We start from the raw sequence: 19,606 nt of genomic DNA on the forward strand, positions 1-19,606 counted from the left end.
ACACTTTGTGTCTCCTTTTGTAAGACTGTTCCTTACCAGAAAACGGCACTAGAATTGTTGAACTACTTCAGAGATTTTATTCAATGCAATTCATTTGCCAACTCTATATAAAATACCTGACAGTTTTCTTTAGTTTCTTTTTATTGTGGTAGAAGAGTAAAGATTGCTTTTGCTCACATGTAGTGTATTAAGTTAGCTAGAGTACCTGGTTTAGAGTGATGAACCTTAAGCTAATGTAACAATAAACAAATTTCTCTTGTACCTGCACATAGTGGTTAAAAGTATTCCATATGCTTTACTAAGGTAGAAAATTGTAAGGAAACTATTGGATTATTCTTTGAACTTTGTGATGAATAGAATACATATAAGTCTATAACAGATACAGTCTTTTCATTTTTCTTTTTTTCTTCATTTTTTACTTAACTTTTCTCATAGTAGTAAAATTTCTTTCTTCCTAATCTTTCTCAAGGCATACATTTCATTTTTAGAGCTCAAAGATTTGCTCTTGTAAAAATTCTAGTTAAATAATTAATAAACTGCTATTCTTTTGGCTATGCAAATGACTTCAAGGAAGAAAGATAAGAAGCAATATAAAAGAAACCTCGCAACAATATGATTCTTTTTTTTACCATTTTTCCTCTGCAGTTAGAATTGGCAATACAAACCAATATCTGTTAATCATTACCATTTGTTTACATTGAATATATGTGTTTGGCTGTCATTACACACACACAAAGCAGATACTGTCCATGTAGTATATTTATATTTACCAAAAGACAGGCATGAGAATATGCGCACACACACATAGACATACTTCACATACATATCCAAGTTACACATGTACCATATTATATAGGAGGCTACTTCTTGAGCTGTTATATTCTCAACAAGCACATTACTTTGAGTGTGTTGTCTCCGCTCTCTGAGGTCCCCACCTGTCTCATCCACATTGTCAGCTTCAGTCTTGTTACTAACGTGCACAAGCCCCTGTAAAACTGATGTGTCATAAATTGCAGGGAGGTAAAATTCAGTATGCAGAGCTGATGGCTGTTTAGTTCTCAGGGTATATGTTCCGCAAAACAGTTATTCTTCTTTTGCTGTCATCACTGTTCTAAGGAGAAATGTTCATGTTTCATTGTACTCTAGTAAATATAATCAGTTTAGAAACTTTAAGAAGTCACTCCAACTTTCTAATAAATTGATGGGTTAAATTGAAGGAGACTTCTCTTGTTTGTCTTTGGTCGTTATCATGACATTTGTGATGCACACTTGGAAGGAAAATGGTCCACAGTATCAGGCGAATAAACAAGCATTAATTAATTCCGCAGCAGTAGTAACATGCACAAGGTTTTGTAAATTGACACGTACAATTTATAAATTGTTCCTTAAGTATTCATTTTTGGTTTCTATTGAGAAGTTCCTTACACCTCTTTATTTTTATTTGGGGAGGTTTCAGAGTATACGCAAAAGGATCATCAGAGAGTGCAGAAATGCTTGCAGTAAAAATGTATGCAGAAATGTATATCTATAATCTGTCTGCTTATTAGTGAGTAAATTACTTCTGGGATATAATTTTTGGTGCACCTGTGGCACTTAGAATCCACATCAAATTATTTAAAAGAATCACCATGAATGTTAGATGATTACACAAAGTTTGCTGAAAACAGAAGGTCAGCCCACAATGAAAAGTTTGACTTCCTTGAGAGATAGAGCAAGTGTGATCGAACCATCACAAACAGCACTGAAATTTGCAGAATGATTAAGAGCTCAAAAATATCCAGCATAAAGTTTTAATGTCCTAATAAAAATCTAGTACATGAAAAATAAAGTTACCTCTTAACAATGTCCCTAGTGAATCATCTTCTTAAATCAACATTAATTACGGCATATTTACATTTTTTTCCTGTAGACTATGAGTGTGGTTAAACAAGGCATCAGGACAGTGAAACATCTTTTTGTAGATTCAAGGTAAAGATGTGCATGGTGTTTGTTTGTTGAAGAAGGAAGGATAAGTTAATGTTTCCTAAAGAAGAAAGGAAGGTAAAAGGTGGAGAGAAGATAAAAGGTGCTTGCTCTAAAAATTACCCGAGCAGCTAGACAGTTTGTGGAAAGGGGAGAGCTCAAGGGTGTGAAGTGTCTGCTGAAGGAAAAAAAATACTTAGTTGCTATGCTGCAGGAATCATTTCAGACTCCCACTGAATTTATTTTGGGGTCTTAACACTGTCAAATGAAGAAATCATTTTCCTAAAAGGAAACTTTGTATATTTAAGAAGTACTTTTCTGACCCAAAGTTAAATTATTTGTGCTGAGAGTTCTTGTAAAACAAAAAATCAGAATATCTCATTCTTGTGAAATCAAATTATAGAAATAGAAAAGGATATTATGCTTTGATTTTTAAAAATTTTGACATTTTACCAATATTGGATTGGATGTCACTTATTCCATTGATTTGTTTTCAAAAATGATTTTCCTGTTTACTTATTTAAGTGTAAGGGTCTGGAGTGAGGAAGAATTGAACTAAACTAGAAAGTTGCAGATCACAATTTTTGCCCAAATAAAATTTGGTGGTTTTATATTTCTCTGTAATAAGACTAAAGAAATAATACATTTCTACAATGTTCAGTAATGTTCTTTACTGATTTCATTTGTTATGTTTATGTTTTATGGGGAAAAAGAAGACTATAACAGATTATAGATTTTAATTAACATTTCAATAATTTACCAGTTGTTGGAATCACGAACTGCACTTGGAATGCAGAGCCACATATGAGGGAAGTGACAAGCGACACATCAAATTGAACAATTCATGCTGTTGTATTCTTTGGTTCAAGAATTGGGCATTACCAGATTCTGAGTGGCTGGCTCCTCATGTATATTCAAAGAGTTATTTAAGGCACGGGCGCCCACACATACCCCACTACCACCACCATGCATGTTGCAATATTTGTCTGTGTAGTGTGTTTTATTGGTACCTTTATATGTGAGAAGAATTGTTTTTCTACTCTGGTTGTCCAGAGACCATAAAAACAATGACCATATGAATTATTTACTGTTTCTTAGGATGCAGTTAATTAGCATCTAAACCTATATCATACAAGAAGCATAAATATATATTGATAACCTGTCGTATTCCTTAGCCATGGTGCTGTTTGGTGGGATAGACATACATGCAGTTATATATTTATATAAGTGATACATATACAAATATATATTTAAGAAAAAGAATATCATCCACAAGTAAAACCTCAATTTCTTTGCATGTTTTTCTTACGAAATGTTCTTAAAGCAGTTTGTTTACAGTGTAGCATAGGACAATTACATATATGCATGTCAAATATCTCCACTTTTAGAGTTAAGTTGAAAAAATGAGACTGACTTTCTCTTGGCTATTTTATTTACACATAATTAACCAATAAGTGGAAGGAGAAAGAAACTTGTTGTCATGTTTTAACTATATTCAATACAAATATGTAGTGCATGTGAACACCTGACACTGTAGGCAAGTGAAAAGAAGAGTTCACAGCAATTAGTCAATAACAGTACTTCTTCTCTGATTTATCATAAGGATTTCACTTAACAAGCAGCATATTGAGAAGCAGAGATTTAAAAAAAAATATTTTTAGATATTTTATCTGGTGTATGACTGACACACCATCTAAACTGTTAATTTCTGAAATATAGAGAAGTTAAAATTGCATTAGAAAGAAAACAAACTCCAGTTGGATGATTAGATTACAGAGTATGAAAACCTTTTTCACGCTACAAATTATTAAAATAAAAAAAGATATGTTTGTTATTTTAACTTTGTGATTTAGGTGATCAGCTACTACTCAGTATCATGAGCACAATCCGTGACATGAGTTTATAGCAGTGAGTCTTTTTCGCCATTTCATAGATACACCTGGCAAAATTACTGGTTGAAGTGGGATATTATGGAATTTACACCCATCCTTTCATTCAGGGCTACCATTTTTTAAAGCTGAGTATTTCTATGTTTTATCTCTCCCTCCCGCCATACTCTACAGAACAGCCTATCATAGTATATGTTTAATACATCTCACAAGTCCTCTGGAGATGATGCAATAACCTACTTTCAACCAGCCGCTAGGGGGGTACTTGAGAACTGTGTACATTGCACCCTCCACTCAAGAGACTGAGTTTCTCACCTCTGCAATGTTCGTAGCCTCTGTCAGCCTAAGAAGCAAAAGTCACTAAAAGTTGTTTTGAGCCCATATGTCCTTTTGACAGTGTGAAGTTCTATACATACTAGTTGTTGAGAGTCCAAATTTAGTCAAGATTTTGAAGAATTTTGTTGAGGACTGCTTAAGGTGTGAATGGAATTGTGATGTAGAAAGTGGTAATTATTATAAAAATTATATATTTCTTAGGGTTGATGGATTAAACACATAAAACCTGAACTGAATTCTGACTATTAAGCTTTACTTCAGTGGAGTTGCCCCAGGTGTGTTGTGGGGTTTGTTTGTTTTTTATTTGTGTGTGTGTGGTTTTTTTTGTTTGCTTTGCTTTTGTTTTGTTTTGTTTTAAGAAATTTTAAAATATTTTCCTCTTTGCTTTGGTGTTTTACATATTTGTGACATTTTTAGACGCTGTGACCTTCTGTCGCCTTGCTTATGAGCTATTAATTCTCTAAAAGGTGGTGTCATCATGAAATCAGCATAGGACTTTCTGCCCTTAAAAGTGTACTGTGAGGATTAATTAAGTAATATTTATAAATCAGTTTGTATATAAAATATATAATGCTAAATTTAAATTTTAAAAAATTGATGCACAGGATTGCAGTTTCTCAGTGATTTAAAAAAAACATTCTCGTTGATATCTATAATAATTGCACTTCTAGTTTATAATATACTGCTGCTGCTTTTGTGTTTCCTTAAAGTTCATACTAATTGTATTTATTGCGTGATTTTTTTTGGAAAGTGGCTCTGTGTGTAGTTAAGTGATGCTCTTTACTCTAAAGGTATCATAAAATGTTACCCTAATGTTAATTATCTTGTGTGGTTATTCTTGACTTTTTACTAAGTATTTTTTTCTATTCTTCATGCCTTAAACGGAAATCCTTTTGAGCAAAATAATAGCATAGCAAATGGATACTTGGTTTCCTTGTCAAAAGAATTGTAACTCTTTATTAGTGGTGGCAAAGTTTGCATGAGCATGTATGGATGTATTTGCAGATTTAAGATTGTTGTTAGGATTTAGTATACTTTCTAAATCTAAATCTCTTTGGAAAGTGAACTATAAAATGTAAAGGAGAACCTGTAGGATTTCATCCTCATTGACTCTTTGGTGCTGAGTTCATGTATGCATCAGTTTCTTGGAATTAAGAAAATGCATAGACTTCTGTACCATAGTTCATTCATTAACTGCACAGGATTTTTTATAGTGCATGAATAAAAATAATCTGGCTAATAGCAACTAGGGCTACTTGCCAGTACCCGCACAATAGATGGAGTAGGAGCAACAGCATAAAGAGAAGTTGCTGGCTGTAAACCAATGACACTTTTTTACAAGCTCTCCTATTTTATTGTTTGAAAGTCTTTGGGAGATAACTGGGTTTTAAAAGTAATTGTGGTGAAAATATAAAAGCAAGATTTCAAAACTGAGTATCCGTGTCTGGTGTGCTTATATTTGTATGTATATATCAGTTTGATTGGTCATATAACTTGGTTGCATTAGGCTTCTTTATGTTCCATTTACCCTAGAGTAACTTAAAAGACTGGGCTGTGGCTGGAAGTGATGTGACAAAATGCATCACAGCGTGAAATGCCAAAATTTAAAATAAATTAATGTCAATTTTAGGGTATTCAGTGCCTTAACAGAGAGGCTACATAATGAATGGGCATGGAGTTTAAAATGCCCCCTCACCCTTAGAGGTGGTCTGACTGTGTCAGGCTTGAGGCACTTGGCAGAGTTGTGTCGGGGGAAGCTTGGCGTGTAGTAGCACTGCCCACGCTTTATTTGTCCTGTGGCTATAGAGATCACTTCTGTTTTTCAGAGCTATCCACCTGGCAGCTTCATTACATTCACTTTACAAGAAAAAAAAACCTAGACACATTTTTTGCCTAAAAACTTCTGTAAAGTTTGCACTTGTGGTGTTTTTGCCCCTAAATTTTAATTACACACTTAGGGGCTCTGTGGAGGACAAGTATATAGTGGATTTGATTGATCTGAGGAGCCTTCCAAGTTTCGCGCTTCTGTGACAAACTGGTGTAATTCTGATGGATTGTATTTACATGGTACATGCTTATTCTTTTACTGGTGTGAAACATTAAAACTCAAACATGATAAACTAAATAAAATATTTAGAATAGGCAATTTAACATTATTCATCTGGTAAATTCTCCTTTTGCAACTGTTACAGGCAGCCCTATAGGTTCATATAGTACTTCTTTTAAAAAGTCTGAGTTTCTAGACTTGAAATTCAGAGAAAGGGTTTTATTGGTTTTTTTAAGTTCAGTGTTTGGGTTGTCTTTTGTTGTCAGGTTTTGGAGATTTACCTGGATATTTCTAGATAATGTCTTGCAAAGAACACTTGCTGGAATTGAGATCAGCTACTTCTATATTCATTTGTTTTTTTTAACTCTGACCAGAATCTTGCTCAATGTGATTTGGTGGAAGACTCCTTTCCCTTGCTTCTGCCTTTTAATTTCTCTCCCTTTGTGCTCTTGTTTTTCTAACTTTGTACTTACATTACATAGCTCTGTAAAATCTTTTGGACCAAAGTGTTTTCCGTAAGATGCCATACCAACTAAAGAACAAAACACTGCTCTTAGATATGCCTTATAAATCTCTAAAGCATACTCTGCACTTGTATCATTATTGTAGCTGTTCTTGTTATTTATTATTTGTTTATGTTGCAATAGTGCTCATGGATCAAAGCCCCACTGAGTACACGAGGGAATGTACCTAAAAGAGCATATTTAGTACTTAGAACTTTTACTGATGTCAGTGTCTTTGCATGAGACAACTACAGAATCTTGGAAGAGATAAAGGATCCATGATATGATAAGGAATGAGAAATCAGTCTTAAAGTCATAGGCTGTGTCCAGACTCAGGGGTTTTTTCGGGAAAAGTAGCCTTTTTCCGAAAAAACTTCACCTGCGTCTAGACTGCAGCCGCGTTCTTTCGAAATTAAATCGAAAGAATGCGGCTTTTCTTTCGACGGCGGTAAACCTCATTTCACGAGGAAGAACACCTTCTTTCGAAAGTGCTTCTTTTGAAAGAAGGCGTTCTTGAATGTAAATAGGGCTTCTTCGAAAGAGAGCATCCAGACTCACTGGATGCTTTCTTTCGAAAAAGCGGCTTGCTCTTTCGAAAGTTCCGCATGCAGTCTAGACGCTCTCTTTCGAAAGAGGCATGCTTGTGCAGGTTCAGTGGTAGATGCATATAGATTTGTAGATAAACTTCCTTAGCCCACAGTTACATGGGCAGGGGGTTGATTAAACTGTGTCAGTCCAGCCTTTTAAAAAAAGAGAATATATCTATAGAAACTGATTTATTTTGGATAATAGTCATGCTTAGATCTTGAGTAGTGCCTTTCATTTTAGGAACTTGAAACATGAATGAATTAATTCTCAAGACTTCCATGATATTTAGCAATAAAATATCCCTGTCATCCCCAGCCTGCAGATGGGGAACTGAGGAACAAAGTGGCAAAGTCTTTGGCATATCTGGGGATAGAGGCCAGTGGTACTGCTTGCCACTCCTGTGCTTTAACCTCAAAACCATTCTTCCCCTTCTTAAAATCCAGAGAACTGCAAATTATAGATTTCTAGCAGTCCAATTACTGTTCCTAAAGGTCTCATTCTAACAAGATGAAATATAATACTTAAATTACTTAAATATGTAAAACAGGGGCTTTGGAATATCATTAATAGCAGTAAGTCTCTAGGAATATTTACAGCTTTAGATATTCTTTCAACTAGTTTGATAGAGGGGGAAATACCATCTCTCACATCTCCAATTTTTTGAGCATGTGTCAAAAATAGATCCCTACCTGAGGACAAGTTTTGAAAACTGAATATAGATAGCAGAACATGCAGGGTTTAAGTACATTAAGAGTGTACATGCAACTTACAGCCAAGTAAAGGACTCATCTTGGAGAATAATTAGCATCTCCAGCCAGAGGTACAAGAGTTGCCTTATGTTTTATAACCTTAGGACCAGACGGTAGAGGATTACAAGAAAAATATTCTTTACAGAAAGAAATTAATGTGAGGAATAGACTTTCCAAAGGCAGCAATGTAAACAGCCACTGTGAGCAAACTAAGTAACAGAAAAGCAGAAACCACATTACATGGTACAAAATATATTGTGGTTCTCACCCATCCAAATATTTGACATCTGCTTTTTAAAATGTGTGACAACGACCCAAAGTGAAGGATGTGACAGAAGCTTATTAAAAGGGAGGAGTTGTTTTTCTTACCATGTAAGAAGTTTTCCATAACCTCTCTTTCAATATTTCGCATCCCCAATGGCAGTAATTTGCAGAGGTACACTACCAGATGGGACTGGATCAGTGAACGATGGTGGTAGATTTGCCTTTAATCTATGTGCTGTATATCATTATCTCACTAAATATAGTTGAAGACTATGGGTATAAAGTCCAGACTCTTTGGATTTGAGTTACATAGCTTCTGAATATTATTCCTGAGTAAGTTGTCTTGTTTGAGAAGTCTATAAGAGGGTCTCCTTGCAAGATAACTGATTGTAATAACAAGTTTTGTGGTGTTCCAGAAGATTGATGCAGGGGTCCATCCATACAAAGCTCACTGTAGGATAGAACTGGTAAGGCCAACATTTTCAGAAGTGGTAATTAACTTAGCGTGTTTTGGCCTATTGGGCATCCAACATCACAGGTCATTTCTGAAAATACAGGCCTTAGTTTACTAAGGCTCTCGTCACCCGTCCAAGCCATGGCAGCATTACTGTACCCATTTTGGAGATGGGTAAAACAAGGTGGAATGACAAGGTGACATACCAAAGATCACAGGGTGAGATCCTGGCCCCACAAAAGTCAGTGGCAAAACTCCCACTGACTTCTATGAAACCAGGATTTCACCAACATTGTGAGACATTTCTATAGGATCAATCTCAGCATGCTTTAGAAATATTCATGGAATCATAGACTATTAGGATTGGAAGAGACTTCAGGAGGTCATCTATGCCAACCCCCTGCTTAAAGCAGGACAAACCTCAATTAAATCATCAGACCTGGGGCTTTGTCAAGACTGACGTAAAAACTACTAAAGATGGAGAGTCCACCTTCCTAAGTAACCCTACCTTGTTAAGCTTCACTAACAACTGTGTGCCTCAAGTAGTGATGATGATGATGATAATAGTGATAATAAGAGTGTTAATAATAATGTTATGATTATATTCTAGTAGTGCCTAAATGCCCCATGCTGCTGGACACTGTATAAGGATTAATATTTATTTGTATTGTTGTGGACCTTAGGAGCCTCAGTCTCAAGCCAGAACCCCACTGTTCCACACACTGTATTGTTGTGATTCATAATAATAAACAAGCCATTTTATTAATGAGTTAACTGAGACACCTGTAGGATAAATGAATTGCTCAGAGTTACAGGGTGTGAGTAGTAGACTCAAGAACCGAAACTTGAAGTGGTCCACTGCTCTAGTCATGAAATCAAACACTTCTGGACCCACAGAATTGGTCTACAACTTCTGTATTCATCCAGGGAGGTTAAATAAAATATTATTTTATAATGAATTTGTAAAAAAAGAATGACTAAGTGTTGTTATTAATGTAGGTTACCCAAAAGCTCTCATTGCAATGACTGGCTTTGGGGAGAAATGATATTGCTATCAATATGTTGAGATGTAGGCTGGTATGGAAACTGATATTCTGGAAGGGCAGCTGTGGTTTAAAAAAGAAAGAAAGAAAAAATTAAATTAGAATAAAAGAGCATTATTTAAAAAAATTAGTAAAATTGCTTTTTGCATACACAGTCTATTGAAAGGCCATCCAAAGCACTGATACCAATTTAAGAAGATGATCTTTTGCCTTAATTATACATCTGGGAGATATTAACTGAACATTTTGTGGAGAACAGTGCATACCTTAGTTGCCAGTTGTCTAAAATGTTGCTAATGATTGCCTCGGTGCCAGTATTTTGATGGCTAAAATGTAGGCCTGAATATGAATACAAAGAATGCAGTTTAAAATACGTGTGCGCGCGCGCGCGCACACACACACACACATACACACATACATTTTATACAAAACAGATTTCAGCCATCTGCTTGGCACTTAGCTTCGCAACTATAGAGTCTATATGAAAGGGAGCACTGTCCAGGTTATGAATGGTATCACTTTTATTAGTACCTTAGAAAAACCATAGGGTTTTTTGAAAGCTTGTATATCCAATGACTTTATTCAGCTGAATAATAAAAACAACTACCCCAGCCAAAATTTTGTTCCTTCCATCATTCCTTTGGTGGCAATCTCCTTAGCTTAGCAAAAGGGGTTTTGTAATAAAGAAAAGTTTCGTAGTTTTTCACCTTAAAATTTCCTAGTATATCAGATGACTCTAGATGAGCAGTCCTTATAACTGGCACCCCAGATGGTTTATGACACAAAACACTGTTTGCTTAGGAATAGGTTGTATAGCAGAGTCTGTTGCCCAAGTACTACAGAGCGTGTCAAATCAACATGGAAGTTAATGGACCAAAGGCACTTCTGGATTTAACACTTTCCCATTTGAATTGAATTTACAGCTTTAAATCAGGACAACCCTTTTTCTTTACTGGTGTAATGAGAGAAAACAAAACTGATAGCATAAATTATAGAGACAAGGTAAAATCTTTTACTGGACCTACTTCTGTTGATGAGACAGACAAGCTTTCAAATTTACCTAGAGCTTTTCTTCAGGCATAAATTATAGACATGCGGTACTGTTATTTTGATCCAGTTCATCTGTCTAAAGATTCGGAAGGAAACAGTGTGTACAGTGTTCAGTAGCAGGGTATTATTCAGACATACAGAAATCTTGAAGCTTCCAGCATGCCCAAGACTTGTCACTTTTCAAAGGTGACTAGTCCATGTTTAACTCTGACTAGATAATCTAGAGCAAAGGAACATGCTATAAACATAGTGAAAAATCTTTAAAGTTTTCAGTCATTTGCTAGTAGTTTATCATTTGCTTTGGCTTTACTGGTTTTCTACAAAATCATATTTTACAAGTGTTTTATGAGTCTGCTTCTAATACATTTAATATAAGGATTTAAAATTATTTTCCTTAGAAGTGCTCTTAAAAAGGGGAAGGGAATAAGCAAAGGAGGAGAAAAGTAAGTTCCTCTAGGTAGGGTGCTCTCTGTATTTGGCCATCCATTTAGTGCCTTGTCACATTAATACTGTATTGTTAATGCCCTTGGACAAGGCTAAAGGTCCTGCTGTATCTAGAGAGTTGCTGATTACCATAGTTTTGAGGTTGTGTCAAATCATAATGTTGCAAAATGCTCTTCTCAATAAATCTTTCCATATCAAGCAGGACTAGATTGTTGGCGCAAAGCCTTCAGAAGAGTAAGTAAAATGGCTAATTGTAGTTTACTTTATGATATTATAAAGGTTTCCTCTATGGTAGTATATGGAGTCTTGACAGAGTGAAGCTATTATCCACTGCATTTTATTTACCTGTGCCTTTATTTTGTTCAGGACTTTTGGGGTGATGCAAGGAAGAAAAGGTTGGATTTCTAAGACTAAAAAGCAAGTAGTTCAGAAAATCGTATAATTTTATAATGCACAGACAGCAGAAATCTAAAACATTTTCTGTTAGTGTTGGCAAGAAATAAGCCCCTACACTAGTAAAGGTACAATGATAATAAAATAATAGAGTCCTAACCTTGTGCTTGCAAAGTTTTCTCTTTTGTCACCCTCAACACATACAAGTGAACGAAGGAACACATTTATGTGTCTTTGTGGGAAGTACTGTTGTCCTCTCTAGGTAGCGCTCAGAAGTTCACACCTATGGATCTTAAGGAAATTCTGATGCCAGTTGCATTATGATTCCATTACGAGAAAAATGCTCGTTCTTCAGCCACCACTTCTTCCCCCAGCAACTGCACTGAAATTATTTAACCCTCTTATTGGCAGAACAATTCCTCAAAACAATGTGTTTATTCAGGAGCAGGAAATAACAGCTTGCCTGCTTTCCAGCAAAGTGCTTGAGAAGAGAATGGAATGCTAGGCTATATTCAGGGATGGGGGGGAGGGATAGGGATAAAAGCCTTTAAAAAAACCTGCTATGAATGAATTCATAATGAAGCTTCCAATTCAGTCCCAGTTATCTTTGAAATTTTACAGGGGAAAATCTATGTGAACACTAACAACAATTTGGTCATTTTTCTTTTGCTTCCCCCAACTTCCATTGCCCTTAGGTAGTAGAGTTAGATATATTATCCATTTGCTTTCAGTAAAGTCTTCCAGTCCACTGTGAGTTGAATGGAATTCCAGAGTGAGTGCGGTACAAGTTACATTTGAGAAGGTAGTTGGTAGGGTGGAAGTGAGAGGGGGCTGGGGAAGAAGAGGAGAATGAGAGAGTCTGTAGTCTGAACAACCTGCCAGTTGTCTCCTTTTTATTAAAATGGCAACTTTCAAGCCAGATCCCTGGACTATTTAATTTGATTTATACTGTTAAACCTTAGTTGCCTTATGCCTTTAATGAAGGAGGAATGAATACCCAGCTCTCTCTTGCGCTCTCTTTTTTTTTTTCTTTCCACCACTAAATTTCTAAATGCGTCACTTGCTATGTTTGGTTGAAACAAACTGCCACATTGTGTCACCCATACCATTAATTCTAATGGTCTAGCTTAAGAGAAGCATTAGACGGGATGATTGGCAAAAACAGGATTCATATATCTATCGGGTGTTGCACTGCTTCCCCTGCTGCCCTCTCACCTGGTCCTTTGCTTGACTAGTTTAGCTGTTAATAATCTGGGGGTTTATTTGTGTTAGACAGGAATAGCTGACTCAAAAGTAAGGATTGAGAAGCTAAATTTCACTGTCTCTCTGCTGTGTGCATATTGTTAAATTCTTTGATAAGGACTAGACATATGATTCTCAGGCTGCCAGAGGAGGAGATGCATCTTTTCGTTTCTTGACCCTCTGGTCATCTTATCTGAGGTGGGATTCAGATCAGTCACCAAGTTAGTATGGGTCTTTGGGAACCTCTGGAAGCACAGAGCCCAAAGCAGTTACTTATTTTGCTTGTGCCTAAAGAAACCCCTCTCTGGCTTCAGTTTTGAAAGCCTTGTGAATTTACTTGACTACAGGCAGTCCCCGGGTTACGTACAAGATAGGGACTGTAGGTTTGTTCTTAAGTTGAATTTGTATGTAAGTCGGAACTGGTACATATTGTAGGGAAAACTCTAGCCAAACATTTCTCCAGAGCTCAGTTTTATTCTCCCACACCTCACTTCCCTCAGTCCTTTATTCTCAAGCTGAGGTGTCTGCTGAGAAAAGCCGCTCCGCGTCTCCTTGGTCTGCTGGGGGTGGCGCTAGCTTCGCGTCTCCCTGGTCTGCTGGGGGGAAGCAGCTAGTGCGGGGTTGTCTCACCCCGTTTGTAAGTAGGGATCCGATGTAAGTCGGATCCATGTAACCCGGGGACTGCCTGTACTGCATGTCAAAATATGTATAGCGTGAGCATCTGTATTTTCAAAGAGTCTGACCTAATATGTAACACTGTAAAGAAGATGGATGAAAGGATGGATGTGTATGTGCATGGGCTGTGGGGTGGGGGGAGGTGGCCACACAAGCCTGTATGGGAGAAAAGGTTATCAATGAAAAGGTGACTAGTGCAGTTTGGTGCACATCTTCCCGTGAACAGATAACTGCAAAAGCTTGTGGGTGCTCACAGGAATTTGGAGCTATACAATTTTGTTAATGATGTATCTTAGGTATCAGTTTGAACAGACAGGTATCACAGAAGGAAAAAATCAGAACCTATCTCCATCCGCAACCCTTTGATCTGCCATAGTATGAAAAACTGAAGGCGGTCCCTGAAATTGCCATAATCTGCAGTTGCAGGCTCATTGATCAGGTTATGTTGAAGGAAGACATGCTGGTATATTGCAATTTCTGTTTGGGACATCACTGCATTTTCTTTAAGATGGAAATGACCCAGATGGGAGGTTGAGGGAGTGGGGTTGGATGATATTCAGCCACCTGAGTTTTTTACTCTTACTGGGCTAGTTTAAATATCATTCAGAATAGTAGTATCCAAAAGTTGTTACTACGCAATGGCGGTCTAACAGCCTGTATGAATGAGAGGCTGTGTTGGTCTGGTTCTCAGTGAACATGTGTTTGGGTGATCACATCTGGGAGTGTTTGAGGCCCTTCTTGGTAGTCATAGCAGAGGCCAAGAATGAGAAGGACCTGGAGAATGGACTTTGCTTTTATCTCTAGAATTAGTCCCTTTAATTATGGGATGGAACTATGTGTGGAAGCATGATGCCTCACGGTACCTATTCTGTGGATAAACAGAGAATATGGTTGTAATTTACTGCTTCTTTTCATGAGCAGTAAATTAATAGAAAGTCACAGGGCCCCATCTAATTCCCACTGAAGCCAGGAGAGAGATTCCCATTGACTTCAAGATGAAGTTGAAGGGGGCCCCCTAAAAGGAAGAAAAAAAAATGGAAATGTTGTCATGAATGGCTCTTCTTGGTGCTTTTGCTGGCACCAAGAATTCAGATAGTTGTTTTTAGATGAAATATGATTGTACTAAAGCACTGCATTTATTAGTTTTCTAAAAGGAGAAATAACCAAACTGGACATATGGAGTGTTTTGAAGTGTGATTTTGTGAGATGAAAATTATTCCAGGAGAGTAGTTTCAGTCAGAGGATGTGTGTGATGCCCTTGGTATACACTGTATGAAACACTATGGGGCCAGCTGAATCTGGGTAAAGACAAGACTCCAAATCAATTGTGAGCTATCAAGCTCTGGACAAAAGGACATGGAATGGGGGTCTGAGCATGAGTTATTTGTTTCCATGATTATATTAAAATAGGAAGAATGCAGCATGACCTGTGGAGCAGGAGTCAGTGAGTTCATGTTCCTTGGAGGAATGGGATACCAGTGAAACTGGGGAACATGTGGCACAGCAATGGGCAACCTAGGCTGGTGAGCAGGTCACATGAGTGGCCCTCCTTCATCTCAGTGGGCTGGAAAATGGTGGCAGCCACGATGGTCTCCCAGGATAGGGTAGTTTTGCTAACTGTACTTGCGTACCTAGAATTTGCAGGGTGTGCCCACTGAACCATAGCAGTGTTTTGATTGGATGCAGAGGGAGCACATGGCTCTCACAATGTTGAGTGCAATCAGCAGGCACCTCACTTCATGTGCCCTTGCTTATGTGCATGTCACTTTAGCAATACCAGTAGGAAAAAAATTATGCGGATGACAGTTTAAAAAAAAAAAAAAAGAAAAGTCAGGCCACACACAGAACCCGAATGGGGGCCGCATGTGGCCCACAGACTGCATGTTGCCCTCCACTGATGTGGAGTGAGGCTGGAAGTAATTCAGCCACATGAATAGAACAGTCCACAGAGTTTAGTAAAATTCTGCTAGTTTAGCTTACCTGGCATACAGCTTCACTCTGTTCGGTGAAACATACAATGTGAGACTAAGAAAGCTATTTTGCATATACTGGCTCTTGCTGGGAATATCTCGTCATAAGTTCTGAACAGAAATAAGGTAATCTCTCTCATATATGAAGCTAACCCCATTGATCTGTTGCTCTGGTTATAGATTCTCTTGAAATATCTTAATTAATAAGAAAGAATTGCTTGAGACTGTTTAGGCTAGGATCTACAAATCCACGCTTGCAGTCTACATTCCTGAGAGGTGTTGAATTGGCTTTTGTAGGAATAGGAAGGGGTCTGCACATCTTAAACTCAAAACTCTGGTCATTTGAAGAAGTGGGCTGTGCCCATGAAAGCTCATGATACCATCTACATGCTTTGTTAGTCTATAAAGTGCTACCAGACCATTTGTTGTTTTTTACCTGTTGTAGAATCAGGCTTTCAGGATGCCATTTTCTGTATGACCCCTCATATATGTGTTAAAGTGGGCCACAATTCATATTTTGGCATGATGAGCTCAGGCTTCTATGACCAAGTTAGAACATGCAGTACAGGCTGTGTGGAAGCAGATTTTGAACATTCTACCTTAAATTTTACGTTTAATTGAATTGTCCTAGTTTTTTGGAATGTCCCCCAGTGCCCTCGGTATGAGTTACATGCACGATCCTGTTCCAGATCCTGGATTTAGTAATAACAAGCATCAAATATGTTATCTCCATGGTTTCCATCAACACTATAAAATTTTTCCCAGCACCCCTGTTACAAGTAAGAAGGGGGCAGCAATTACTTATATTTCAGCAGCCTGCTTGGTATTCATCCTCAAAGCAAATTTTATGGGGTTAAGGGAATTGCAAGTATCCACATATTTTGAAAGAGGGTGATATTCCTACTATTGACATGGCATTGCCAAAACATTGTACTCTTGTATGATGTAATAGTTGTGGTCTGTGGTGTTGGTTGGTCAAGATGAATGGGGAGGAAAAAAAGATGATAAATGATAATGTATTTGGAACATTTTATTGGAATGAAATGTGGAAAATTCAGTAGAAATTGGGTTCCTCTTTGCATTATTTCATTGATCTTGAATTAAAATGAAGCGTTTGTAAAATCTAAATATGAACCTTGAGATAAATTGCAGATTTTGGCCCATCACAGTGCAAATGACTTGGTATGAATGATTTTTAAAATGACCACTTTACTCTATTATAAGTCTTGTAGGTAATGGGTGTATTTTACCAGGTTAATTTTGGGAATGTGAATGCATGCTTTCACTATGTTCTGTGAAGTGGAGATTGCATGACCTAAAAAATAACACTACTGCAGAACGCTAGCCTAGGATGAGGTGAGGATGCTATGCTATATGCAAACACTAAGGGTGTGTCTAGACTACATGCCTCCTTCGACGGAGGCATGTAGATTAGCCAGATCGGAAGAGGGAAATGAAGCCGCGATTAAAATAATCGCGGCTTCATTTAAATTTAAATGGCTGCCCCGATCTGCCGATCAGCTGTTTGTCGGCAGATCGGGGGAGTCTGGACGCGATGCCCCGACAAAGAAGCCTTTCTTCATCGACACAGGTAAACCTGGTTTCACGAGGCTTACCTGTGTCGATGAAGAAAGGCTTCTTTGTCGGGGCATCGCGTCCAGACTCCCCCGATCTGCCGACAAACAGCTGATCGGCAGATCGGGGCAGCCATTTAAATTTAAATGAAGCCGCGATTATTTTAATCGCGGCTTCATTTCCCTCTTCCGATCTGGCTAATCTACATGCCTCCGTCGAAGGAGGCATGTAGTCTAGACACACCCTAAGATAAATACAGTGATTGAGGCCATGCAAGTATCTAAATAGATAAGAAGATCATAATCTCTCTCCACTGTATGTTACATAATTAAGAGGTATGATACTCAACATAGTAGCATAATGGATAGGAAGGTGTGTGCCTATTCGTGTATCTGACTAATCTGTGTCCGCCATGTTTCCCATATTTTTTGGGATATATACTAATTTTGGACCCAATTCTACTTTTATTTCACAGAAAACTTTGTTGTTGTTGCTTGTGTTGTTTTGATTACTTTTTTGGTTATTGGACACCAGAAATTTTGAAATCTTTGGACTTTTAAAAAACATGCTATGTTAATTAAGGTAACTGGGATAAAACAATACATAATGACCTTAATCTTCTCAAATCTTAGGTATCTTAAACACCTTGCTCTCCAAAATGATGTAATATGTCCCTTCGTGTAAATTAATCTTTATTACTTGCACTGAAAGGTCCCTCAATTATAAAAACATGTACTTAGGCACATTTACTTAGTGTCTTTCATTACAATCAGATAATCAAGCCTGTTCTGTAAATGTTTAGTAGGAGTTATTTTAGCGCCAGCAATATAAGTGTTATCAGAAGGCATGAGAAAAATGCCCAAATAAATATGCATTTATCCAGCATGTTACTGTAGTTATGAACCAACACTATTCCATGCTTTCTGCTCTGATCTGTGCTTTTTGAGCATTTTATTTTGGATCTTTAGTACACATCAAAAATGGACTATGACACACATTCAGATTTTGGAGAGTTGAAAGCCACACATGGTCTTTGCAGTGCCAATTCTCATGTCATGGTTCACATAAAACTAAAAAGAATCTGTAGCATAGATGTAGCAAATGACCTCAATCAATTACTACGAGAGGTGATTGATTTCTGTTTAAAAAGTATACCATTGTCAGTTATTCATCTAACAGACCTTATCTATCTCTCTTTATATCAGTCTTTTGTCAAAAGGAAGGCATGGCATGTGTTAATTCAGCGCTGATATACACATGCAGATATTGCAAACTGTTGGAAAGAAACAACTGCAAAAAAACAAACAACCCCCCCAAACATATTTCTCTGTACAAGATGGCTACGTCTACACTGGCCCCTTTTCCGAAAGGGGCATGTTAATTTCACAGGTCGTAATAGGGAAATCCGCGGGGGATTTAAATATCCCCCGCGGCATTTAAATAAAAATGTCCGCTGCTTTTTTCCGGCTTTTAGAAAAGCCGGAAAAGAGCGTCTACACTGGCCCCGATCCTCCAGAAAAAAGCCCTTTTCCGGAGGATCTCTTATTCCTACTTTGAATAAGAGATCCTCCGGAAAAGGGCTTTTTTCCGGAGGATCGGGGCCAATGTAGACGCTCTTTTCCGGCTTTTCTAAAAGCCGGAAAAAAGCGGCGGACATTTTTATTTAAATGCCGCGGGGGATATTTAAATCCCCTGTGGATTTCCCTATTACGACCTGTGAAATTAACATGCCCCTTTCAGAAAAGGGGCCAGTGTAGACGAGCCCGAAGAGTGTGGATAATAAACACTTCCTAAAAAGTATCAAGAGTCAGGCACTAGTAAACATGGTTATTAAATAGAAGTAAAAGCGAATCTGGTCAAATGAGCAAGATCCACTTCCACACATGTCTCTTTTTCCTTTGAAATGATGAATCACACAAACTATACTACACTAAATACTGTTGTGTTCAAACGCATAGCACAATCCCTAATTATAAGAGGAATGTGTCAGATTTTATTTATACGTGTGTATCATCTTGTGTAGTGATAAGTAGTACCAGACTATTACACCCAAACTTTACAAGACTCATAAGACATAGTTTCTTGTCTTGGCTGTGATAAGATATCCCTATTGTAAGTCTAACAATTGAAAAATGGGGAACACACATGCACTACATTTATTGACCTGACATCACAATGTGCTGAATTTAGTTCCTGTTGAAGTTGATGGAGGTTGAAGATGCTTGCAACTGTATAGAATCAAGTTTTTTGGGTACTCTGATAAATGTGCACCCTTCTCACTCTTCAGAAGGTGCTAAAGCAGGCAGGGGATTTTCATTCATAGAAATGACATATTCTTTAGCCATTTCACAACCTAGAGAGTAACTGCAAGGAATTTCTAGTGTGGCGGCTGAGTGGTGAGAGAAACTATACCTATAGGACA

General features: G+C 37.5%; 1 protein-coding gene across 18 annotated transcripts in view; it reads left to right on the forward strand.

Moving 5' to 3' along the window:
• The window catches only part of SOX5 (SRY-box transcription factor 5), an 895,980-nt gene that overhangs the window by 508,546 nt on the left and 367,828 nt on the right, over positions 1–19,606 (forward strand). The gene's annotated exons all lie outside the window — the stretch shown is intronic.

Source organism: Pelodiscus sinensis, chromosome 1, assembly GCF_052426305.1.
Source record: "Pelodiscus sinensis isolate ZL-2025 chromosome 1, ASM5242630v1, whole genome shotgun sequence".
Lineage (NCBI taxonomy): Eukaryota > Metazoa > Chordata > Testudines > Trionychidae > Pelodiscus > Pelodiscus sinensis.